The 22,560-nt window shown below is 36.3% G+C and overlaps 1 protein-coding gene and 1 long non-coding RNA gene across 4 annotated transcripts in view; one reads left to right on the top strand and one right to left on the bottom strand.

Annotated features, from left to right (window-relative positions):
• Positions 1–22,560, bottom strand: part of LOC132099090 (chemokine-like protein TAFA-5) — a 400,739-nt gene that overhangs the window by 241,224 nt on the left and 136,955 nt on the right. The gene's annotated exons all lie outside the window — the stretch shown is intronic.
• Positions 18,959–20,828, top strand: LOC132098420 (uncharacterized). Its single transcript, XR_009422915.1, has 3 exons — positions 18,959–19,271; positions 20,136–20,219; positions 20,498–20,828. It is a non-coding gene; the product is annotated as an uncharacterized LOC132098420 (long non-coding RNA).

The following is a 22,560-nucleotide window of genomic DNA, read 5'->3' on the forward strand; positions in this document are numbered from 1 at the left end:
CATACCCTTTTATACAGGAAACGCGTATCAGAATAACAAATACCTAATAGTGAAATCCAGTATTCTAAACTATTGTGAAAGTTTTAATGCAACTCTGTAAATAGCTTTTTTTTCTACTACTGTATACATTATTGTTTGGTTGTCTTTGTACGGTACTTCAATCAATAAACCACTGTTGATAAGTCATTCATTTAAGTGAGAGACGGGATGATTTTGACTGTTTCAGTCATTCATCGTGTTTAAGGTCTGATCCGGAAACCGCGCTACGACTGGAACTGCGCTCTGTCACGTCTAAATAACCCGTTGTTCTTTAAGAAAACACGAGGCGAGCAGTTTCTGACATCTATTAATTCACTTCATTTTTTCACAACCGCAAATGTTTTGTTTAGCATACATATTAGTTTTAGTCAGTTACATAGGCGTCACGCATGAAGTTTATAGTTATTTTAAATGATTATGATAGAGTTACAGGTTTAGGTTGGTGTGGCGCCTGTAAGCGGTGAAAACTTCAAGCATCGTAGACGACGGTGTTACTCAAACAGCCCATAGCGTTATCTTTTAACAAACTATTGTATTGTGCGTTACTAAGACAAAATCTGTAACAGCGTTCATTAATATGTTGAAATGAAAATAAACATACAAAACTTTATAATGACTGCGAGTTTAGTATAGCCTAAAACCGCATAGACAAATGTTTGTTCTAACTCTTTCGCCCTAAAATTGCGAGATTTCTTGACTTTGCCGTGTTTAACGGACTCTAGATCTCATCACGCCGCAGCAAACTGTAAACCACACACTTTCTCATCGCATTACGCTAAGAAACTGCACATGGTTAAAGCTATTACACCACAAACTGTCTAAAGTTGTTAATGTACAAGCCGAGTAAGCTATTTCTACAAAATATATCATTGCACTAAAGTTGTTTTTTTTTGCGTATGATACATCATTCAACAATACTTTTGCACACTCATTCGACTGTATTTATTACCACCGTTCTCACGTTCCTGCTGTTCATAATGTATATATAATCCTTCATTGCATTCATATTTATATTCTGTATATACTCCGATCGATATTGTACGTATATAGCAACTACACTGTACTTTCTGTATGTCATAGCTTTACTTACTCTGCACTTTTATGAATATAAAACACTACATTCTCGCGCTTCTGGTTAGATGCTAACTGCATTTCATTAGCTCTGTACTTGTACTCTGCATAATGACAATAAAGTCGAATCTAATCTAATCTAAACAAGTACAATCGTACGCTTCCAGGACTTTGCTCATTCTGTCTGTTTAAATTTGTTTAAACGGACTTTCACATTCTTATTTTCACCAACTAAGTGTAATTTCCTAGGCCTCGCGGATTGTTTTTCTAGTTTTGCCGTCAACCCCTTTGTTCATACGCAGCGATATCTCTGTGAATCTGCTTGATTTCATAAAATATTTTATCTCTTACGTTATATCATTATACTATCCTAGTTTATATCAGATACAAGTTTGTTTCTTCATATTTCTCGCGAGTCAAACCCTAACCAGGGCCCTTCACCCTCCTCCGCTTTTTGAGTGCAACGCCTCCAACCCATTTTTATTTTCTTGTTCGAATGTACAGAAGATCCGCCACTACTTCCTCATGACTATGGCTAGTCTTTATCCCCTGTGAGCGGCTGACCTCATAAACTCTGCAGTTATCACAGGATTTCTTATGATCCGCGAACATCTTGTCAATCAAACTGCAATATCTTGTCAATCAAAACATTATCTACGTGATAATCAAAACGATCAAAAAATTGCACAAGGCCCGGATCGTCGTGGATTTTAAAAACACTCGGTTTACGTCTTGGAATAAATTCTGAAAAGGATGTCTGCCACTACCAGCGCTGTGGCGGATGAGCGAGTGGAGTGCGGCTGTGCCGAAGGAAAGATGTGTCCTGTAAAAGCCAACATAGACTCTATGTTTAAACAATGTTACAGAGAGCAAATGATCGATCTGATGCGTAAAATCATAGATGATGCGTCTGATCCGAATCATGATTGTACGACGGATTCCAAGCGCGTAACAAATCTCAAGAAAGTAATGGACGTTGTAAGAAGCCTGAAAAATAATCCATGGCCCGATTTGTCGAGCTTGTATACGACCAGCAAGGCGCCGATTTGTGTAACGACCAGAAAGATTCTGTATGTGACGGCCGAATGTAGCGACGAGATGTACATTAACGAGACTCTCTGTCTGTGTACGTGCATAACGGATTTGTGTGTGATGTTAGTCGCTAAACATTATCGGTTCGCGATACATGAAATTATTGAAACCGTCGTCAATTTCATAATAGAACAAAACTTGAGGGCCTGCCGAGATTTTCTTTTCTGGCTAGATAACTTGTGATGTCATCACTATTATTTGTAATAACAATTTGATCACTTTCTTCATTACTTCATTGTATGCATGTAAATTCAACACTGTATTGTTGAAATAAAAGTTTGAATCCCTTCACTGTATATTCTTTCACCGAGTTCATTTTTTGGATTTTAATGATTTAGCATACGTCCGAAGAGACTTACAAATGAGTATACAGTCATGGATACTCTAACGGGGTAGAATGGACGGGAGTAGATGTAAGAGAAATATGAAGAAACAAACTTGTATCTGATATAAACTAGGATAGTATAATGATATAATGTAAGAGATGAAATATTTTATGAAATCAAGCAGATTCACAGAGATATCGCTGCGTATGAACAAAGGGGTTGACGGCAAAACTAGAAAAACAATCCGCGAGGCCTAGGAAATTACACTTAGTTGGTGAAAATAAGAATGTGAAAGTCCGTTTAAACAAATTTAAACAGAAAGAATGAGCAAAGTCCTGGAAGCGTACGATTGTACTTGTTTAGATTAGATTAGATTCAACTTTATTGTCATTATGCAGAGTACAAGTACAGAGCTAATGAAATGCAGTTAGCATCTAACCAGAAGCACGAGAATGTAGTGTTTTATATTCATAAAAGTGCAGAGTAAGTAAAGCTATGACATACAGAAAGTACAGTGTAGTTGCTATATACGTACAATATCGATCGGAGTATATACAGAATATAAATATGAATGCAATGAAGGATTATATATACATTATGAACAGCAGGAACGTGAGAACGGTGGTAATAAATACAGTCGAATGAGTGTGCAAAAGTATTGTTGAACAATGTATCATACGCAAAAAAAAAAAAAACTGTATTGCAATGATATTTTTTGTAGAAATAGCTTACTCGGCTTGTACATTAACAACTTTAGACAGTTTATGGTGTAATAGCTTTAACCATGTGCAGTTTCTTAGCGTAATGCGATGAGAAAGTGTGTGGTTTACAGTTCGCTGCGGCGTGATAAGATCTAAAGTCCGTTAAACACGGCAAAGTCAAGAAATCTCGCAATTTTAGGGCGAAAGAGTTAGAAAAAACATTTGTCTATGCGGTGTTAGGCTATACTAAACTCGCGGTCATTATAAAGTTTTGTATGTTTATTTTCATTTCAACATATTAATGAACGCTGTTACAGATTTTGTCTTAGTAACGCGCAATACAATAGTTTGTTAAAAGATAACGCTATGGGCTGTTTGAGTAACACCGTCGTCTACGATGCTTGAAGTTTTCACCGCTTACAGGCGCCACACTAACCTAAACCTGTAACTCATCATCATAATCATTTAAAATATTTATAAACTTCATGCGTGACGCCTATGTAACTGACTAAAACTAATATGTATGCTAAACAAAACATTTGCGGTTGTGAAAAAATGAAGTGAATTAATAGATGCCAGAAACTGCTCGCCTCGTGTTTTCTTAAAGAACAACGGGTTATTTAGACGTGACAGAGCGCAGTTCCAGTCGTAGCGCGGTTTCCGGATCAGACCTTAAACACGATGAATGACTGAAACAGTCAAAATCATCCCGTCTCTCACTTAAATGAACGACTTATCAACAGTGGTTTATTGATTGAAGTACCGTACAAAGATAACCAAACAATAATGTATACAGTAGTAGAAAAAAAAAGCTATTTACAGAGTTGCATTAAAACTTTCACAATAGTTTAGAATACTGGATTTCACTATTAGGTATTTGTTATTCTGATACGCGTTTCCTGTATAAAAGAGTATGTCTATAACCTTTTCAGGTGAATGTAGTGCAATCTTATGGATCTTAAACGTAATCACGTTACAACGAGGTGACATAGTCCCTCTAGCAAATCGTCAAAAGTGGACAAAGCAAAAAAATCTCAGCACGCGGTAAATGATAATGCTTACGACCGAAGGGGCGTACGCATAGGTCTACTCTTTAATGTCAAGCGGAAATGTTGAAACGAGTACGACGAGTTAAATGTGAACGTCGTCATCGGCTATATGAACAAGAGCTCTAGATGTAGGGGTGATATTTTTATGCTGTTAAATTCCTATGAACAGGCAGTGTATGTTTGACCGCGGTCAGAGAAAACTCTTCATCAGAAAACTGCAAAACAACGTGTCAACAGATCGGTCGACTATCTCTGGTAAAAATAAATAAATAAATAAAATTATTCATGTTTACGAGTCACACATTGACAATTTTTGTCTCATGTGCTCATTACAGTTAAAATCACTGAATTATGAAATGCAAAAGTGTGTATGGCATTTTTCTATAACCGTTACAAAAGTAAGAACATCGTAGTTCTCAAATGTGTTTATATTACAACGGTAGCCCATCTAACAAATCTGTCAGAAGTGGAAAAGCAAAGATGTTTAGCACATACACACGTACACCAGAGATGTTGCTTTATTTGAATCAAAGAAGATGGCCGTAGGAACTGATAGCATTCTTTAATGTCGTCGTGTTGTGTTTTGTCAAAATAATAAAAAAGTTTGGGCAAATGTTTAATAATTTTTCTTAAATGAATAGAATGCGCTCACCCCGCTCTCTTTCCCACGCGAGAGTTAGCATGAACTTACAGGAGTCTTAAAACAGAATGCGAATTGTGTCATCGGCTATCCGAACACGATGACTAAATCTAACGGAGTAATAAAAATATCATTTACAAATCAAAAAAAAAAAAAAAATACTTTAACGATTGTATTCTGAATTCTATATGCGTTGTAAACGTTAGTTTTCTTGCTATACTGTCTTTCTTAGTGATTTGGTCGCTCGAATACACGAAAGGTTATGGATAAAAAAATGTATCTCAACAAGAGTGTGGAAACTTATACAAGTGTAACGTTTGATGTTGTAATAGTTTTAAGTGTAAAACAGCTAGACTTCATTTTTGCGTCGATGCTTCATGCGATCACACTTTTTGGACAGACACAAAGTTGCGCTAAAAGAAATATCTCGAAGAGAAAAACTGTAACTTAATTTCTTAATTTTCATTTATTCCTATTACAATGACGCCGCACAAAGATCGCCTAAAAACGTACGGTCCGACAAACAAATTGCGAATGGCCATCCAAAATCTTGATACGGTTAAATCTCGAGGTGTAAGAAAAATGTCATTTACAAAACATTGGGATTCTTAGATGTGAAACACCCTTGACATGATCTGCTGGCCTGCAAAAATAGTCATAAATGTTTTAGCACGGCTATTTACACCAATAGTATGAGAACTGTATATTGTGTCACTCGCATAGAAAATTAATTACCGTATTATCCGGGTCAAAAGGAAATGATGATAATAGTTGACACATCCTTAGCTCGTACATGTCTTTCATTTTGAAAATCACAGCTGCCGGTGCTTAAATTTTTTTAGTAAACCATTTAACATTATACGATGCCTACAAAATAATCAAAGCGAATGTTTTCTGTTCTAGGTAAGAACATTTACACCGAGTGTCATAGGCCGGGTAAATAATTTGAAAATAGTATTTCTGTCGAATGAGAAAAGTTCAGTCGTACATTTAAAAAATGTTCTGATGTAGAAATTATGTTTCTGCCAAACACATCCAAAGAGAAAGAGTTTTCTACTCGTGTGAGAAAAGCACTCGGGGGCATAAATTATATGAAGAAACAATGCTGGTCATCAGGTTATTTAAAAAAAATAAGACGATAGACGGCGTGCCTTGCTTTAGTGACGCACAATGTGTTTAAACACGTTTCAAATTGTAGGTGTAATTATTTTACTGACTTTAAGCAAAATGTATATTTGTTATTTTACAGTACGCATACAATCTACAGGATAGAAGGATGCGGATACAGTAAAATACAACTATAAACTTTAAGAAAAGTTAACTTTCATTACACTAGTGTAAAGCGATCTTACAGTAACTGAAAAGCACTACGTAAAAAGCCCGAAGGCCAAACAACTGATGGAAAACACGTTGGGGGGATACTGCCGGTTAAATATATCGTTTTAAATAAAGAATATAATATGGATAGTAAGGATACTTTTAATATAAAATAGAACTACAGCTGTACAGGCGGTCATTTTTATATTTTAATTTTGCTTTTAAATGGAGGTATTTTGGAACGGTTAAACAGAGGCCCTGCAAATGTCTTTCCTGCTCTGTGTCTGAAGGTACCGTAGATATGTGAAAAGTTTACGACCGTAGCAACGCACATAAATTACATCTCTAGGATGCGTGGGTCCAGAAACCCATCTCTCCTGAACCATCTTTAATCGGTGAATACGATCGAGGGTCTTTCTCTGAAAGAATTCTTCTAAAAGATCAATCAACTTCATCTAAACTTCACAGTCTATGCTGCGACAAACAAATGTAGCATACATTTAAAGCAAAATCAATATTTTTAGCTTTATTTTTTAAAACATACAGAAAGACTTTGGCATCATGTTTCATTGTCTGTGTGTGTGTGTGTGTGTGTGTGTGTGTGTGTGTGTGTGTGTGTGTGTGTGTGTGTGTGTGTGTGTGTTTCCGTGTGAGAGAGGGAGAGGGAGACAGAAAGATGGTATTAAAAACTTTGAAGATCATGGGACAGTGGGACACAGAGGGTCAGGATCAAAGCTGATATGAAAACAGCTTCTTCTGCCCCCTAAAAATGGATCTTGTTTTATCTGAAACAGTCGGTTTCAGTATATTTTTTATAAACATTTCATTTATAACCTTTTTAAAAGAACACAATGTTTTTCAACCTTAGTTAAATTGCTTTCAGATTATGTATATTATATAAAAGATAGAATATAAAGAACGGCATGTTTTTCAACTTTAGCATGATAATTATATTATATAAATTATATAAATATTATATAAATTATAGAATGTTTTATATATAAATGTGAAATAACTAAAATGTTTTCAACTTTAGCATGATAATTATTATATTATATAAATTATAGAATGTTTTATATATAAATGTGAAATAACTTAAATGTTTTTCTTTTTCAACTTTAGCATGATAATTATATTATATAAATTATAGAATGTTTTATATATAAATGTGAGATAACTGAATGTCACATATATGAAATAACTAAAATGTTTTTTAAACCTTTAATTAATTATATTATATAAATTATAGAATGTTTTATATATAAATGTGAAATAACTAAATGTCTCATATATGAAATAACTAAAATGTGTTTTAAACCTTTAATTGTTTTAGTAAATTATATAATGTTTTATATATAAATTATATAATGTTTTATATATAAATTATATAATGTTATATATATATATATATATATATATAAATGTGAAATAACTAAAATGTTTTCAACTTTAGCATGATAATTACTATATTATATAAATGATATAATGTTTTATTTATGAATGTGAAATAACTGAAATGTTTTTAACCTTAGCATGATAATTAATTATATTATATAAATTATATAAATATTACATAAATTATAGGATGTTTTATATATAAACGTAGAACACACCGATCCCATTTATACACTGCTCAGGAATGTAATGGGAGGGGGGAATAATCACACACACACACATAACCGTATAACTGGGATAAACTTCAAACAAGCTAACTGACACAACTTCAAACAAGCTAACTGACACAAAGTTCAAACAGCGTAGGGGAGGGTTTCCTAAAACCATGATTTAGAACTAACTAGGTCAATAGGGTAAAACTTTCTGTCAAAACCACATGATCGATGCGTGGGGAGTGTTTCCTTTACCGTTTTAACTACCCGTCAAAATATATAATTTAGAACTAACTAGGGCAATAGGGTAAAACCTTCTGTCAAAACCACATGATCGATGCGTGGGGAGTGTTTCCTTTACCGTTTTAACTACCCGTCAAAATATATAATTTAGAACTAACTAGGTCAATAGGGTAAAACCTTCTGTCAAAACCACATGATCGATGCGTGGGAAGGGTCATAGGTTAACCCATGAACTCATTCCAGAAGTTCAACCCATCCATCATAAGGTTACCGGAAGTTCAACCTGTCAAAAGGTCAAAGGTCAAAGTCATAAATCATCATGACAGAAGGTATAGAATATATACTACTGACATGACTCAATGCCCTGGAAACATTGTGCACAATTTAATACAAGTAAATATTATATAATTTATTAATAGCACCTATAGTGTGATTACTACATATTTAGGTCAAAACCAATGAAACAATTTTAACCCAATGAATGCATCATGGAAAACAATGTGTGTCAAGCTAATTCATGGACACTTTAATAACCATGACTGTTCCATGGGTCATGGAGTATACTGTATGACTTGTGAGAAACATGCTGCAGTATTTGCAATGCTGCTTAAATTGCACTTTGTTATGTTAGTGGTCAAACTGTAGTTTGAACTGACTGTTGCATGTCACATAGACAAATTACAAAATCTAAGTTCTGAACTATTATGAATAAAACTGCAACAATGTTCTTGAGTTCTTTGTTCTGCTGAGTAGCCCAATACCTCCTAAAGTTGCCATCCCACTAGCAGATTTTCCAATTTACAACTAATTTTCAGCAAACTGTGGTGTTGATAGTCAATAAAAATGTGTTTAGAACTAGTCACATTTTTCAACAATTTTCAAAATAACTGTAACAGTACTGGCCAGAAAGTTCCCAGCAGTCACGATGGATCCATTGGCAGAACCTGATTTTACAGATTTACAGATTTGAAGAACATGTTTATAGTTTTTGTGAAGTTTAGGCTAGCAATCAGTGTTTGGTGCTTGTACATCAGTGTCAGTCATCTATAATTTCCTATAATTTTAGGTGGTTAAGATGGTTAAGGTTAGGTTTAGGTGTAGGGATATGGTCAAGACTAAATTTTTGGATGAAATTTTGTTGCAGGCTTAACAAAATATGTTGTCCTTGGAACACACCTAACTCAGCAAAATTGTGACATGCAGATCCATTGCTAAAAACAACATAAATTTGTCAGAACATGATATCAGACTATTGCATGATATCCATTGACAATAGCTTCTAATTTCAACAAGACTCAGGCACCGCAGTCCACAGATTAATTGATGACATCATGGGGTTGTTTAATGGTGAATTTTCGGTTAACTTGTGGTATTGTCATTGATCTTTAACAGTGCGTGTTCATCTCAAACGATTATGATAATATGGAATAATAAAACACAAATAATAATAAGAAACTCTATGGATATGTTATACATTTGTGAGTCACTTTGGATAAACACCATCTGCTAAATAAATAAATGTAAATGCATACAGCCACAGTACTGGAAGACAGCTCATTCTACAGTGAGTCTATTCTTGTATATGGTGAGTCAGCTGTGGGGTGGAGTGAAATAATTCATTCAGCACCATATATCTATGTTACTTTGGCATGTGATTGTATTTCATAATTATGGTTATACACAGTTATAGACCATTTGCTCGTGAATATTTAGTCCTTTAGAAGTGGCTCTGTTGATGCAGATTTATAGTTCTGCATGGTACATAATTAGAATACAATCTGCCAGAACTATGAAAACAAGCTATACAAAATGTTCCAGACTTCAGGTGGCGTGTGTTGTCTACTTTGAAACAAGTTCCTCAAAAGCATGTTAGAAAATGATGGGTCATCACGATTAATTGTGTCAGTTAATTAATTTATCTCTAAAATGAATAATTTAGATGTAGACTTTTACTATATACAGTAAGTAGTCATTCAAAAGGCCCTTTTTACCACCGCGGGTACCACCGCAGAGGCGTGTGTAAAGTGCATTTGCAGCTTTTGACCGCTGAGTGGCGCTTTAACCACAAGTTATCAAACAAGCGCATCAAAGCACATTTTTGCAAATAGACGTCAGTTTTGCCTCGCTGATGTGTTACATTTGACTGCTTCAGTCACGGAAAATGAAAGAAAAACACTATAGTTTAAATATTTAATATATTTAATATTCACAGATGAAAGTTTGGTATTTATGAAGTTATGTGCATTTCTTAGAACGAATTCAAGCAGGATAAATTTCAAGCCTGTGCCTGAGTCTGTGCTTATATTTTCTAAGCTACATGGATTTAAACCATATTTTAGATTTGACACATTTAAAAGGTGTGCAGTATTATTTATAGTATATTAATTATGCGTTATATTATTCAAAAGAAATTGTGGTTTACTTTGCATCGGAGCATTAAAAGTGGTAGCCTATTTTAGGGGGGTAGGCTACATGGATTAATATGCAAAATGTCAATATTTTCATATATTATGCATATATTTTAATTTATATTTTAAATATAAATATATTTTTTCCTTTAATAAAACAACATGCATTTTTGTTATTCATTACCTGTACTTTATTTTGACATAACTTATTGGGAAAAAGACATTTGTCTGTTAACTGATTAAGAAATTGTTGCATGTTTAAACTTGAAGCACTGTATAATTTCGTTCCCATTATTTAGGCCTAATTTGCCTAAAACAAGAAACGTATAAAATTAAACCTGCAAGATTAAATCTTTGAAACTCTAAAGAATGGACTGATTAATAAAACGTCCTCACGATTAAACTCAAGTTCTCTTATTATAATCAAGAAAATTCACACAATGTAAAAAAGAGCTTTAGTAATTGACAACTTAAGTGATTTTAAATGGAGCCTTCTTTGCTTTTAAAGTATAGGGCAATAGCATATGGCCTAAAAAAAAAAAAAAAAAAGTTTTTTTTTTTTTTTTATTTAAGAAAAAAAAATCTGATTTATGCTCTAAATCGATTTTTAAATCAATATTCAAATGACAAAGAAATTTTACAAAACAAGTTTTAATATAGTTCTTTATCATTCATTTAGCAGTCAAATGTATAACTGCAACAAGATGATTGAAAAAAAAACAGTAATGTTATTACCTTAATGCTGGTGTCACACACCTGGACTTATTTTGTGTGTTTTTTCCCCTGTGACCCAGTTTCTGTCTTCCGTGTGTGGTTTTGATTAGTTCCCAGGTGTGTCTAGTCATTTCCCCATGTGTTCCATGTCCCTGTTAATTAAGTCATGCCATCCACCTGTGTTTTCCCAAATTATCCTTTGTATAAATGCCTTGTCCTTTCTGTTCTGTTTTGTCGGGTCTACTCGTCTAAATGTCAACTTGTCTACTTGTCACCTGTTACTTGCCACTTGCCTCTTGCCACCTGTTATTTACGACTTACCTTGTTTATGTTTTATTTAATAAATCCTTGTTTCGTTTATCCCTCGGCTCCGTGTTCCTTCCAGCAGCATAAGCCGTGACAGAAGACCCGACCTGAAAAAGTTAAAAACTGCGTGTTTTCCCTCCGTTTTGTTTTCCGTTTTTTTTCACAGTCTTTTTTCTTTCCGTAGTGTTTCATGGATCCCCTCTATCGCCCCGAATACCTCCTCCTCCTGCTGGAGCAGGAGGGACTGTCTCTCGAGGACCATACCAGACGGTTTCTCTGGCTAGCTAATGCCACCAGCTACCCGGACCACGCGCTCTGCACCTTTTATCACGCCAGCCTGAACCCTAGGTGCAGAGCGTTGTCGCCCGAAGATGGTCCTCGGGAGGATTTCGCCGCATTTATAGAGTGGAATCTGGTGAGAAATGGGTCACCTCTCACGGTCGGCCCAATGGAGGATCTCGCCAGGTCCACTCTGCCAGCCTACAATCTCCCCACGGTACGAGGCATAAGCCCGAGCCCACCGATGACGGAGAGCCAGAGAGCATCCCGTCAGACCAGGTGCGAGAGCCGGCGACACTGCCCACCACGAGGGAGCAAAATATGGAGCGCCAAATGGGTCAAAATGAGGGGGGTTCCAATTCACCTATTCCAGATCCTCTGTTAAGCCCAGGAAGGGCTCCTGATCTTCCGTTAAGCCCAGGACGGGCTCCTGATCCTCCTGTAAGCCCAGGACGGGCTCCTGATCCTCTGTTAAGCCCAGGAAGGGCTCCTGATTCCCCGTTAAGCCCAGGACGGGCTCCTGTTCCCCCGTTAAGCCCAGGACGGGCTCCTGATCCTCCTGTAAGCCCAGGACGGGCTCCTGATCCTCTGTTAAGCCCAGGAAGGGCTCCTGATTCCCCGTTAAGCCCAGGACGGGCTCCTGATCCTCCTGTAAGCCCAGGACGGGCTCCTGATCCTCTGTTAAGCCCAGGAAGGGCTCCTGTTCCCCCGTTAAGCCCAGGACGGGCTCCTGTTCCCCCGTTAAGCCCAGGACGGGCTCCTGATCTTCCGTTAAGCCCAGGACGGGCTCCTGATCTTCCGTTAAGCCCAGGAAGGGCTCCTGATCCTCCTTTAAGCCCAGGACGGGCTCCTGATCCCCCGTTAAGCCGAGGACGGTCTCCTGAACCCCCATTAAGCCCAGGACGGGCTCCTGATCCTCCGTTAAGCCCAGGACGGGCTCCTGATCCTCCGTTAAGCCCAGGACGGGCTCCTGATCCTCCGTTAAGCCCAGGACGGACTCCTGATCCTCCGTTAAGCCCAGGAAGGGCTCCAGCCCCAGAGCTTACTCCAATGCCTGCTCCTCCAAAATTCCCACCCTCCCACCCACTCCTGCCTCCTCCTCCGCTGTCGTCTGGCTGCCCCTCTGCTCGCCCTCAGCCTACCATCATTGTGGTGCGAGCTCAGCGGGACCGCCATCCTCCAGCGACGCCTTGGTCGGCGTCTCCCTCACCTCCGCCTCCAGCCTCTGAGGCCTGGACTCCGCCTCTGCCCGTTGACCCGTTGGCTCCACCATGGCTCCTAGCTCCTTCCTCTCCGCCGTGGCCCGGCAGTCCGCAGGCTCTGCCTGGCTCCCTCGTCCCTCCGGCTCCGCCTTGGTCTGGCGTCGTCCATCCTATGCCTCGGGACTCCACTCCTCCGGCTTCGCCTCATCCCTCCGTCCCTCCGGCTCCGTCAGGCTCCTTCATCCCCTCGGCTACACCTCAGTCCTCGGTCACTCTGGCCTCACCGCGGCCTTCCGGATCCACATCGCCGCGTCAGTCACCAGAGCCATCTGTTCCGCCTAGGACCTCCGGCTCCTCCCCTTCACCCTGGCTCTTCGGCTCTCCGTCTCCGCCTCGGGCTCCTCCTCCACTTGCTCCGTTGCCGTGGGTCGAGTCCCTGGAGTCAGTGACCATTCCTCCTCCATGGCTCCTTCCACCGTCGGCCCCACCTTGGGCCGTTATGGCTGTGGCCTGGGTCCTGCTGGGTACCTCCTGCTTCACATCCTTCCTGTCTCCTCCCTGGCTCCTCCCTCCGTCATCTCCTCCCTGGCTTCTTCCTCTGTGGTCCCTGTCTGCTGGCCCCCTCCTGGGAGGCTGTCCTCCACCGGAACCTCCTCCCAAGTTCCCACCCACGCCTCCCTTTGTTGTTTCTACGGTGCGAGGACGCACCTACCGGGAGGGGGGAGTACTGTCACACACCTGGACTTATTTTGTGTGTTTTTTCCCCTGTGACCCAGTTTCTGTCTTCCGTGTGTGGTTTTGATTAGTTCCCAGGTGTGTCTAGTCATTTCCCCATGTGTTCCATGTCCCTGTTAATTAAGTCATGCCATCCACCTGTGTTTTCCCAAATTATCCTTTGTATAAATGCCTTGTCCTTTCTGTTCTGTTTTGTCGGGTCTACTCGTCTAAATGTCAACTTGTCTACTTGTCACCTGTTACTTGCCACTTGCCTCTTGCCACCTGTTATTTACGACTTACCTTGTTTATGTTTTATTTAATAAATCCTTGTTTCGTTTATCCCTCGGCTCCCTGTTCCTTCCAGCAGCATAAGCCGTGACAGCTGGAAAGACCTTTATCTTTATTTATTTATTTATTTATTTAGTACTAGCCCATCATGCATCTTACCATCTACTCAGCTTTAAGAGCTGTTAAGATTAAAACTGGCAGCTCAGCAGTGAGTCACTCTCATGGACGGAGGACCTGTTAAATAATATATTTTCTAGTTTACATTTCCATCTCGTTATGCCGCTGGTTTAGTTTTTTTTTTTTTTCTTATAGAACTAATTTGTAAATAGAGCAGTCACTGTCTGTGTCTACACCGGACGCGAGAGTTGTCATCTGTGCCCCACAGCGAAAAGTGTGTCTAAACTTGTTGACATCACACTATAGTGTCAAATCATCTGAACGCAGTATCAGTACATTTCATCATAAACAGAACGAGCATCAGTTCACTAATGGGGATCGTGTCCGTCACTGTGTTCTGTTGTCTTTTGTTGGATCGCTCCACTTGTGTCCGGTGTAGACCCTGCGTGCGTTTTTTGTTTTATTTTACAACCCTGCTTGTTGTAATGTTTTTATTAAATATCTATATTGACTGCATGGTCATATTATCGAATTATTTACTGCCATGCGACCTACAATAGTAAAGCTTGGCAAGTCGGACAACGATCTTAGCTGCAGGTTGATTTTTGGCGGATGTGCTGTGCTTGTGTTCCGTGAATAAAGTATTTCAGTAGGCCTATGTTTGAAATGTTATGTTCATAACGTAGCATATAAAATAATAATAATAAAATAATAATAATAACAGGAGAGTTTAAAAGTGGCTTAAGCTATTTTGTGTAAACTTTTTTCCCTATATCACATGCCAAACAATAACATTGTAAGCATTAAATCTTTAATTGCTGCTTTCTGCTGTGAAAATTTTGTTTGTGATGAAAATAACAGTACATTTTTGTCAGTTATTTTATCTAAACAGATCGATTAACTTCTTCAAGATTTCAAAATCAGATAGCATGGTGATAATGTAGTAGCACTGAAAGATTACATTTGTTTGAATGCATTATTGCGGAAGCGATTGCGTGTGAATCTGTTTAAATCATGCTTTAACCCGAAAATAATCAGTAAAAGAAACAGACAAACTCTTAACATCCTGCTCGACTCTTGCAGTCATTGTAACCTTCTGATCAAGCTATAGCTTAATATGTTTAACATGAATTCTTGCTGAAAATGCAGTTATATTATGGGCTGTTGGCATGAATTGTACTCGTGATGGAGCACTTTGGAGCGAGTGAAAAGCACGACGCTCATATTCAAGTGTTTGTGCAAAAATTATTAATGCGCATTAATGACAGGGAGCCACAGTCTCATCACTTTAATTTTTTTCCTGATAATGAATTTATATTAAAAATATATCTACAGAAAGCTTGAAATGTTTTTTAAACGAAAACAAATTGTGTAATCTGTGAATGTTGCATTTCTCTCATCGGACTGTGAATTTCAGCAAGTGAAGGCCTCAAGACACTGTCCATATGAAAGAGCAATTCACACCTTTATTTCGAACCCCACAAGTCATGCATAACTACCCCCAAAAACCCAACCCCCTCCACCTGAACAGAATTCGGTCTGTTTTTAGGCTCTGAGGAATGGTGTGTTACCGGGCTGAGGAGCGATGTGTTTTCATGTTACTGGGCTGAAACATGCCTGCACTCAGCAGCACTACTCTTTGTCTTCATTATTTTCTCGCAGCCCATATTATTATTTTCACAAGACAAAAATGATAATAACAAATCATCAATTAATAATTAATCATTATTATACGAAAATCATTGTTATTTGTGATCTTGGGTATTTGCGGAAGGCTTTAAGACCAAGCGGAATCCTCTGTTCCTGCCTCACAGCGCGCGGGACTCGTGCTCAGTGAAGCAGCTTCACTGTCTGCGGTTTGAATTTACTAAATCAGATTGAGGCGAATACAACTTATTGATCACAAACCCAACATTTAGCAAGGCAGGAAAACATTTATTCTAACTGAAGGAAGATTTATTTAATTGAGCTAATGCTGTTAAATAGAGAGAGAGAGAGAGAGAGAGAGAGAGAGAGAGAGAGAGAGAGCGAGAGAGAGAAACTAGTCTAGGGCTATTCTTAAACTTGGAGCTCATTATATTGAAGTACAAATCCAAACACCAGAAACGTTATGTATTTTATGAATAATGAAATGTTATGAAAAGTATGCATTTTATTTATTCACGTGCTGTATGGTTGAAATAATATTTTAGTTCACAACTTTAAGTTCCGTTTAAAAAAATGCTTTATTGGCTAATTTTTCATAAACCTTCGGTTGTTATGCTCTAAAATCCATGCCATTAGTAATTTCACAGTATTTTCACCTCCTAAATCACTAACCTTTAAAGTCACAATTCTATAATGGTCAAAATTACTCAGGCCAATGGTATTTTTTAATGACATTATTTTATTATTTTTTATTTTATTTTTTTTAATAATTGAAGCCTACATAAATAGGTAAAGCAAAACAAATATTTGGATCGTCCATTATTTTTTCCCTTATTTTCTTAAAGAATAAACACATATTTTCTACAAGAATAAACATGATAACATATTATTAATTAATAAAAATAATTTAAGCAATTAAAACCTTTTTTTTACTTGAATTTAAATACTATTAAATTAACTTTAAATTCTCAAGGAGTTTATAAGTAAAACATGGTAAAATGTCACAGTGCATGTTAAATAGCCTAAATGAACTTGTGTTAACAATATAATTAGAACTAACAATATAATTCGATTTTTTAAATGAACAATTTCTGTATAAAATGGGACAGCAACCTTTATATCAAACATTTATAAATCATCCACTGCTGAGCATCGCGGGAGGCGGATCTGCGCCAGAGCGCGTGAAGTGAATGTGATGAACGAAGTCATTTTCAGATGCAATGAAAAAAAAATACCTGGATAGCCTAGATTAGGCCCAGGCTCTGTTCTGAAGTATAAAATAATTATAATTACTGTAAACCCAGAGTAACAAATTTTAACGGATTAATCGCCTATTTTCATTTGCTGGATGTTTTCTTTATTTTTTATTTTTTAAACACGCTAATGTCAGAGGAAAAAAATAGAGTCCTGTATAGGTTTCATTTTAACGGATTAATCATCTATTTTCGTTTGCTGAATGTTTTTTTTTTTTTTAACACGCTAAAAAAAAAATCAGAGTTTGTGAGAGGAAAAAATATAAGTCAGGTATAAGTTGCATTATATTACATTTAGAAATAATAACGGCTGGCCTAATAATGCTATAATGTACCAACAGGATATTTTTAGTTCCCTTCACTTTACAACAAATCCTTTAAATTTAACAAGAATTAAAAATTAATTCTAATGGATAAATATAATTGCAGAATAGAATAATATAGGCTTAGTAATAAAAAATAAAATAAAAAATAACAATAATTTAAAGCTAAGCATAAATTATGGTTGGGCTTTCTCATTCTGGATAAATCCAAACGTTTCCATATTCGTGATGTTGCCCATTTGAAGCTTAACTATTATTCATTTCATTTCATTTCATTTCATTTATTATACAGGAAAGGTTAAAAGTAACAGTTAAGTCACCATCAAACGGGCCTGGCTCAGTTTAAGCAACTGGTTTACAGCAGGTTCCTGTTCTGCAGCAACATAAAACAACGAACAAGCTCAGTACATTTTTACAAGACTTAGACATAAACTGAACAGAGTACCGACCAATATAACAATAAAGTACATGAAGACAAATCTATAAACAAATTAGTGTGTGCAAGTATGACTATCCCGAAGAAATAGTTTATATGTTTTTTTAAAAAGTATGATAAAAGATAATGTTCGAATGTGATAGGGAATGTCATTCCAAATTTTGGTGTAAGTATAGAAAAAGGATCTCTTACCAAAATGATTTTTGTAAGACGGAACTGGGATAAGTTCCTGAGAAACTGACCTAGTGAGACGTTGTGGTCTCATCTTGTGTGTCGGAAGAAGCTCTGTGAGTGCTGGTGAAGTGCTGTTTAGAATCTGAGAGTAAAATGTAATGGCATGACAGTTTACATAGTTCTGGAAAGTCAAAGCTTTTGTATGTGTTAGGGCATTGCAATGATGAGACCACCTTGGGAGGTTACTATGAATCTTGAGTGCTCTGTAGTATAGTCGTGCTATCGGTTCGGTGATTTCTTTTTGTAGTGAGAGACCATATTGGCAAACAATAAGACATTGTTGAGAACACAATGGCATGTAGGTAAGTTTCAGAGATTGAGGAAGAGAGATACGACCTTATCTTATTATAAACATAGAGTTTCTGATTCAGCTTTTTTGTTAATTTGGAAATATGCTCTTGGTATGTGAGATGCGAGTCCAGTAGAACACCAAGATAGTTGTAGGTCGTTGTGATAACAAGATTTTGGTTTGCAAATTTGATACAATCATTAAAAGAAAAACATTTTCTGGGTGAGTGAAAATACATGCATTCAATTTTTTTTACATTAATGGTCAGATGGTTCTTTTTCAACCAGTCATGTAAGAGATGAAGGTCAGATGATAATTTGGAGTTTATGACAGTAGGATTTGAATCAGAAAGAAAAATAACAGTATCATCCGCATACAATAAGCATTTTGAATGTCTGCAGACTCGTGAGAAATCATTGATATATAAAAGAAAAAGTAGGGGTCCAATAATGCTGCCTTGAGGCACGCCCATATTACAGCCTAATGGCTGCGATAGGACATGGTTAAAATTGACTGTCTGTGATCTGTTTGTCAGATATGAGAAAAGCATTTCAATCACTGATGGAGACAGTTCAAACGAGTGGAGTTTGTTCAGCAATATCTGATGGTTCACTGTTTCAAATGTACCTCAAATTCATGAGGTACATACACTGAAAAAAAAGATTCGTTGTCTGAACAACCATTACTTATAAAAGTAAATATATTAAACACAAAAAAACGAAGTATTTATAACTTTTCAATGTCTACTTAACATATATAGTTCATGTAACACAAAAATATAAGTTACAAAGTGAACTTAAGTGTATGCATAAATACAATGAAAGAAAATAAGTCATGACAACTACTAGTACAATTATGTTAAAATTAAGTAAATATAGCATAAAATTTTAAGTATTTGACTGTGAGCCATGTGATATGCTGTTTCCTGCCAAGGAGCCATTTTGTGAAGCACATGTGAAGACGGTGAGAAGAGGTAAGCTAACTTTTTTGAAAACTACGTATGATATTAGATTTATCTCGTTTATTGCGTTTGTGATCTAAAAAGGAACTGTTAAACTGAATTTCTGAATCGCTTAGAATAATGCTTCTGAAATTAGAAACGTGTTATGAATACTTATGAAAACAGAGTCTGTTCGTGTTAACCCATTCCAGAATAATAATAATAATTGTTCTCATGCTCTCTATAAGTGGCAGTCCGGGCCTGGGCACAGGTTAATTTTGAGGTTTGGTTTATATTACATTGTAAAATATATGCTACATGTCAAGATGCATGATAATTAAATAATGGTGATCTCGATTCAGACACATGCAAACTTATTTCTAAATAACAACGATTCCTCTGTCTAGTAAACCTTCTAAATTATGATCATAACTGTAAATTTAAAACTGTGTTTCCTCTGCCGCTGATCCGAAGAGAGTGCCATTAATGGATAAGGTAGATACAAAATGTGCAGAGCGGTGGCTCTTCAGGATCAGGATTGAAAATCTATTTCTGTTTATCTGTTTATCTAAAGAAAGTCATTAATCAGGAACAGTGTGAGGATGAGTAAATAATGAAAACATTTTGTGTGAATCAACTGACTGACTTGGCCATTCTCCAATTAGCTTTAAAAAAATCTTCACTGTAGAAATTTCAGATCATTGTTGTGGTGTATAGATTTTTATTTTCTCTTTGAAAATTCATTTTCCTTTCAACTTCATTTCCATCAGCAGTTTCACCATCATTAGAGATGAGTTGGTCAAATAATGCCTTGATTCACAAACTCTATGGAGTCACTGTATAGTTGTGATTTTGTGTGTATGCAGAATAACAAGCCACATTTTTTTTACTTTTTAGACCAGCCCTGTGGAACAACGTAAAGAAGTTGTAATTGTATGCTTAACTATCTGCCTCTCTGAGAATCTCATCAAGCACCATCAGGTGAGCATCTGAAATCAATCAAAAACCAAGTTACTCTCCAAAACTAAATAAACAGCTTATATAAAGGCAGTTAATTCAATTCAACCAACATAGATAGAAATAAAATTAATGGCTGTAAGTCACTTATTTAATTTTAAAATATAAATGTCTATTTCAAAATCTTATTTTTTTTTGTGTTATTTCATTGCAATGTATTTTTTTGCACTGAGAAACAATCAGAAAAAATATTAAGTGGTGTTGTAAGTAAATACACATTTGCTTTGTTTTGTTTTTTAAAGATACTCATGGGAATAAGGAGAAACTGGAACTGCTCACACTTAAAATCATCATGAAAGGTGGCTCAACAGATGATCCATTACAGACTGGGATAGTGCTGGAAGGCATAGAGGTGATGATGGGATTGGCAGGTGTTGCAAAGGCTTGTGTTTTTCTGCTTGGCCTAATTTATGCAATTAATCTGAGTTACCCCAAAGAGCTCAATGTGCAATGTTTGTCTGCAACTGTTCGATTAAATTCTTGATTTATTCTTAGGATGTTTGTCACGTGTTCCAAAAGTAAATGTTAGAAAGATTGTTGCAAAGGGTGAAAAAAAAGTGATCTATTATGAAGTTTGCAATCTCTGTGTTACAAACAAAACATAAAAGAAAGAAAATGCTTTTTTTTCTAGTTTTATTAGGAATTCTGTACAAAAGTAAATGTTTGAAAAATGTAAACCCTTTAAGAAGTGTTGCAAAGGGTGAGAAATCAAGAAAATAACATGTTGGAAATGAAGCTCCATTTGTATATTTGTCACATTTTGTTGTACATTCATGATGTGTGGTTTTAGGCTTCACCTTCACCGCAGCCTGTCAAAAAAATAAACTGAAATGCTTTATTTTGTGTAATTTGCTTATTTAATTTATTTAAGATGCGATGACTAAGCAGACCAATAGCTGAAGATCTAAAATCAGTTTAAATGTTAAGTTGGTTCAACTAAATTTTTTAAATATAAATGAGTTTAAATGTTAAGTTAACACAACTTGAAATTACTTGTAGATTATATAATGTTGAATATTTTAAGTAAAGAACATTGAGTCAACTCAAATATTTAAGTTCATTTAACAAAGATTATCTTGTTTATTTTAAGTAAAATTGTTCCAAGTTAGGTTTACTTAAAAAGTGTGTTGCAAAAATGGTGCATATATATTTTAAGTAAATCCAACACATCATTTTTACCAGTGTAGGCTGTGTAGTTCACGCGTGTTTCAGTATAGATGGAAAAAAAAATCATAATTAACAATATGTCAAAGTGCTAACGCTGAATGTGAACGACTGCTGTTTCCAGTGAATAGGCTATGTGCGCGAGGCAACAGCGCGATCAAACAGCTGAAACAAATAATACTTAATTTTTGGTCACACATAAGGCATAATTTAAAAATGCAAAGTGTTGGTAGTTTGGAAAAAAATCAAGAATAATAACAGAGTTAATACTAATTAAACTAATTTATTGCTAAATGCTGGACCGTTCCCATTTCGCTCTGCATATGAAACCTGAAGATTTTTTTTTAAACCAAGAATGAACCGAAATGAAAATGAAATGAAAACATTTAGCTTATATATATATATATATATATATATATATATATATATATATACACACACACACACATAGGCCTTATATTTATTAACTGTTTAATAAAAATAGCATGTATGATCCTTTGTGTAAAGGTCTTCTTTTAATTTTTGTTTAGTAGACTGTAGCCTAAGACTATCCTACATTTTGAAATTAACAAATTTTACTTTTTTTTACATGTTACAATGTTATATCATAATGTTATTGTTGTTTTACTTCCTTCTTTTATCTCATTTTACAATTACATTCATTTCGCAATCGGTCTCTCTGCGCCACCTGGCGGTAGTTTCGCGAATGATTTTAACACGCGACTGAATTACGCTGCGGTAAAGCCCAATTAGGCTGTCCACCATCTTGTAATTTCCCTATGAAAAAAAATAAATAAATCTGCATCTTACCATGTGACCTGGACTAATACTAACATTGCATATGGTTCATGGAGTATTAACACTGTACTACAAAAATACCATAGCACTATAAAGGTACATGAATAATTAAGCACTTTTTGCCTACTGTTTTATGAATACTGTTAATTCAGACATACTACTCTTTTAACTTTTTTTTCCAAACTAAGGGGGGGGGGGGGGGGGGGAGTAACCTAAAAATCATAACATTTAAATTAACTGGTTTTACTTGAGACAAAATAATCTTTCTTTCAAATGTGGCAACTGGCAATGTCATTGCCTGGCTACAATTACTGCTGCCATGATCACTAGAAAATGCCCTCAA

This window comes from Carassius carassius, chromosome 22 (assembly GCF_963082965.1).
Source record: "Carassius carassius chromosome 22, fCarCar2.1, whole genome shotgun sequence".
Lineage (NCBI taxonomy): Eukaryota > Metazoa > Chordata > Actinopteri > Cypriniformes > Cyprinidae > Carassius > Carassius carassius.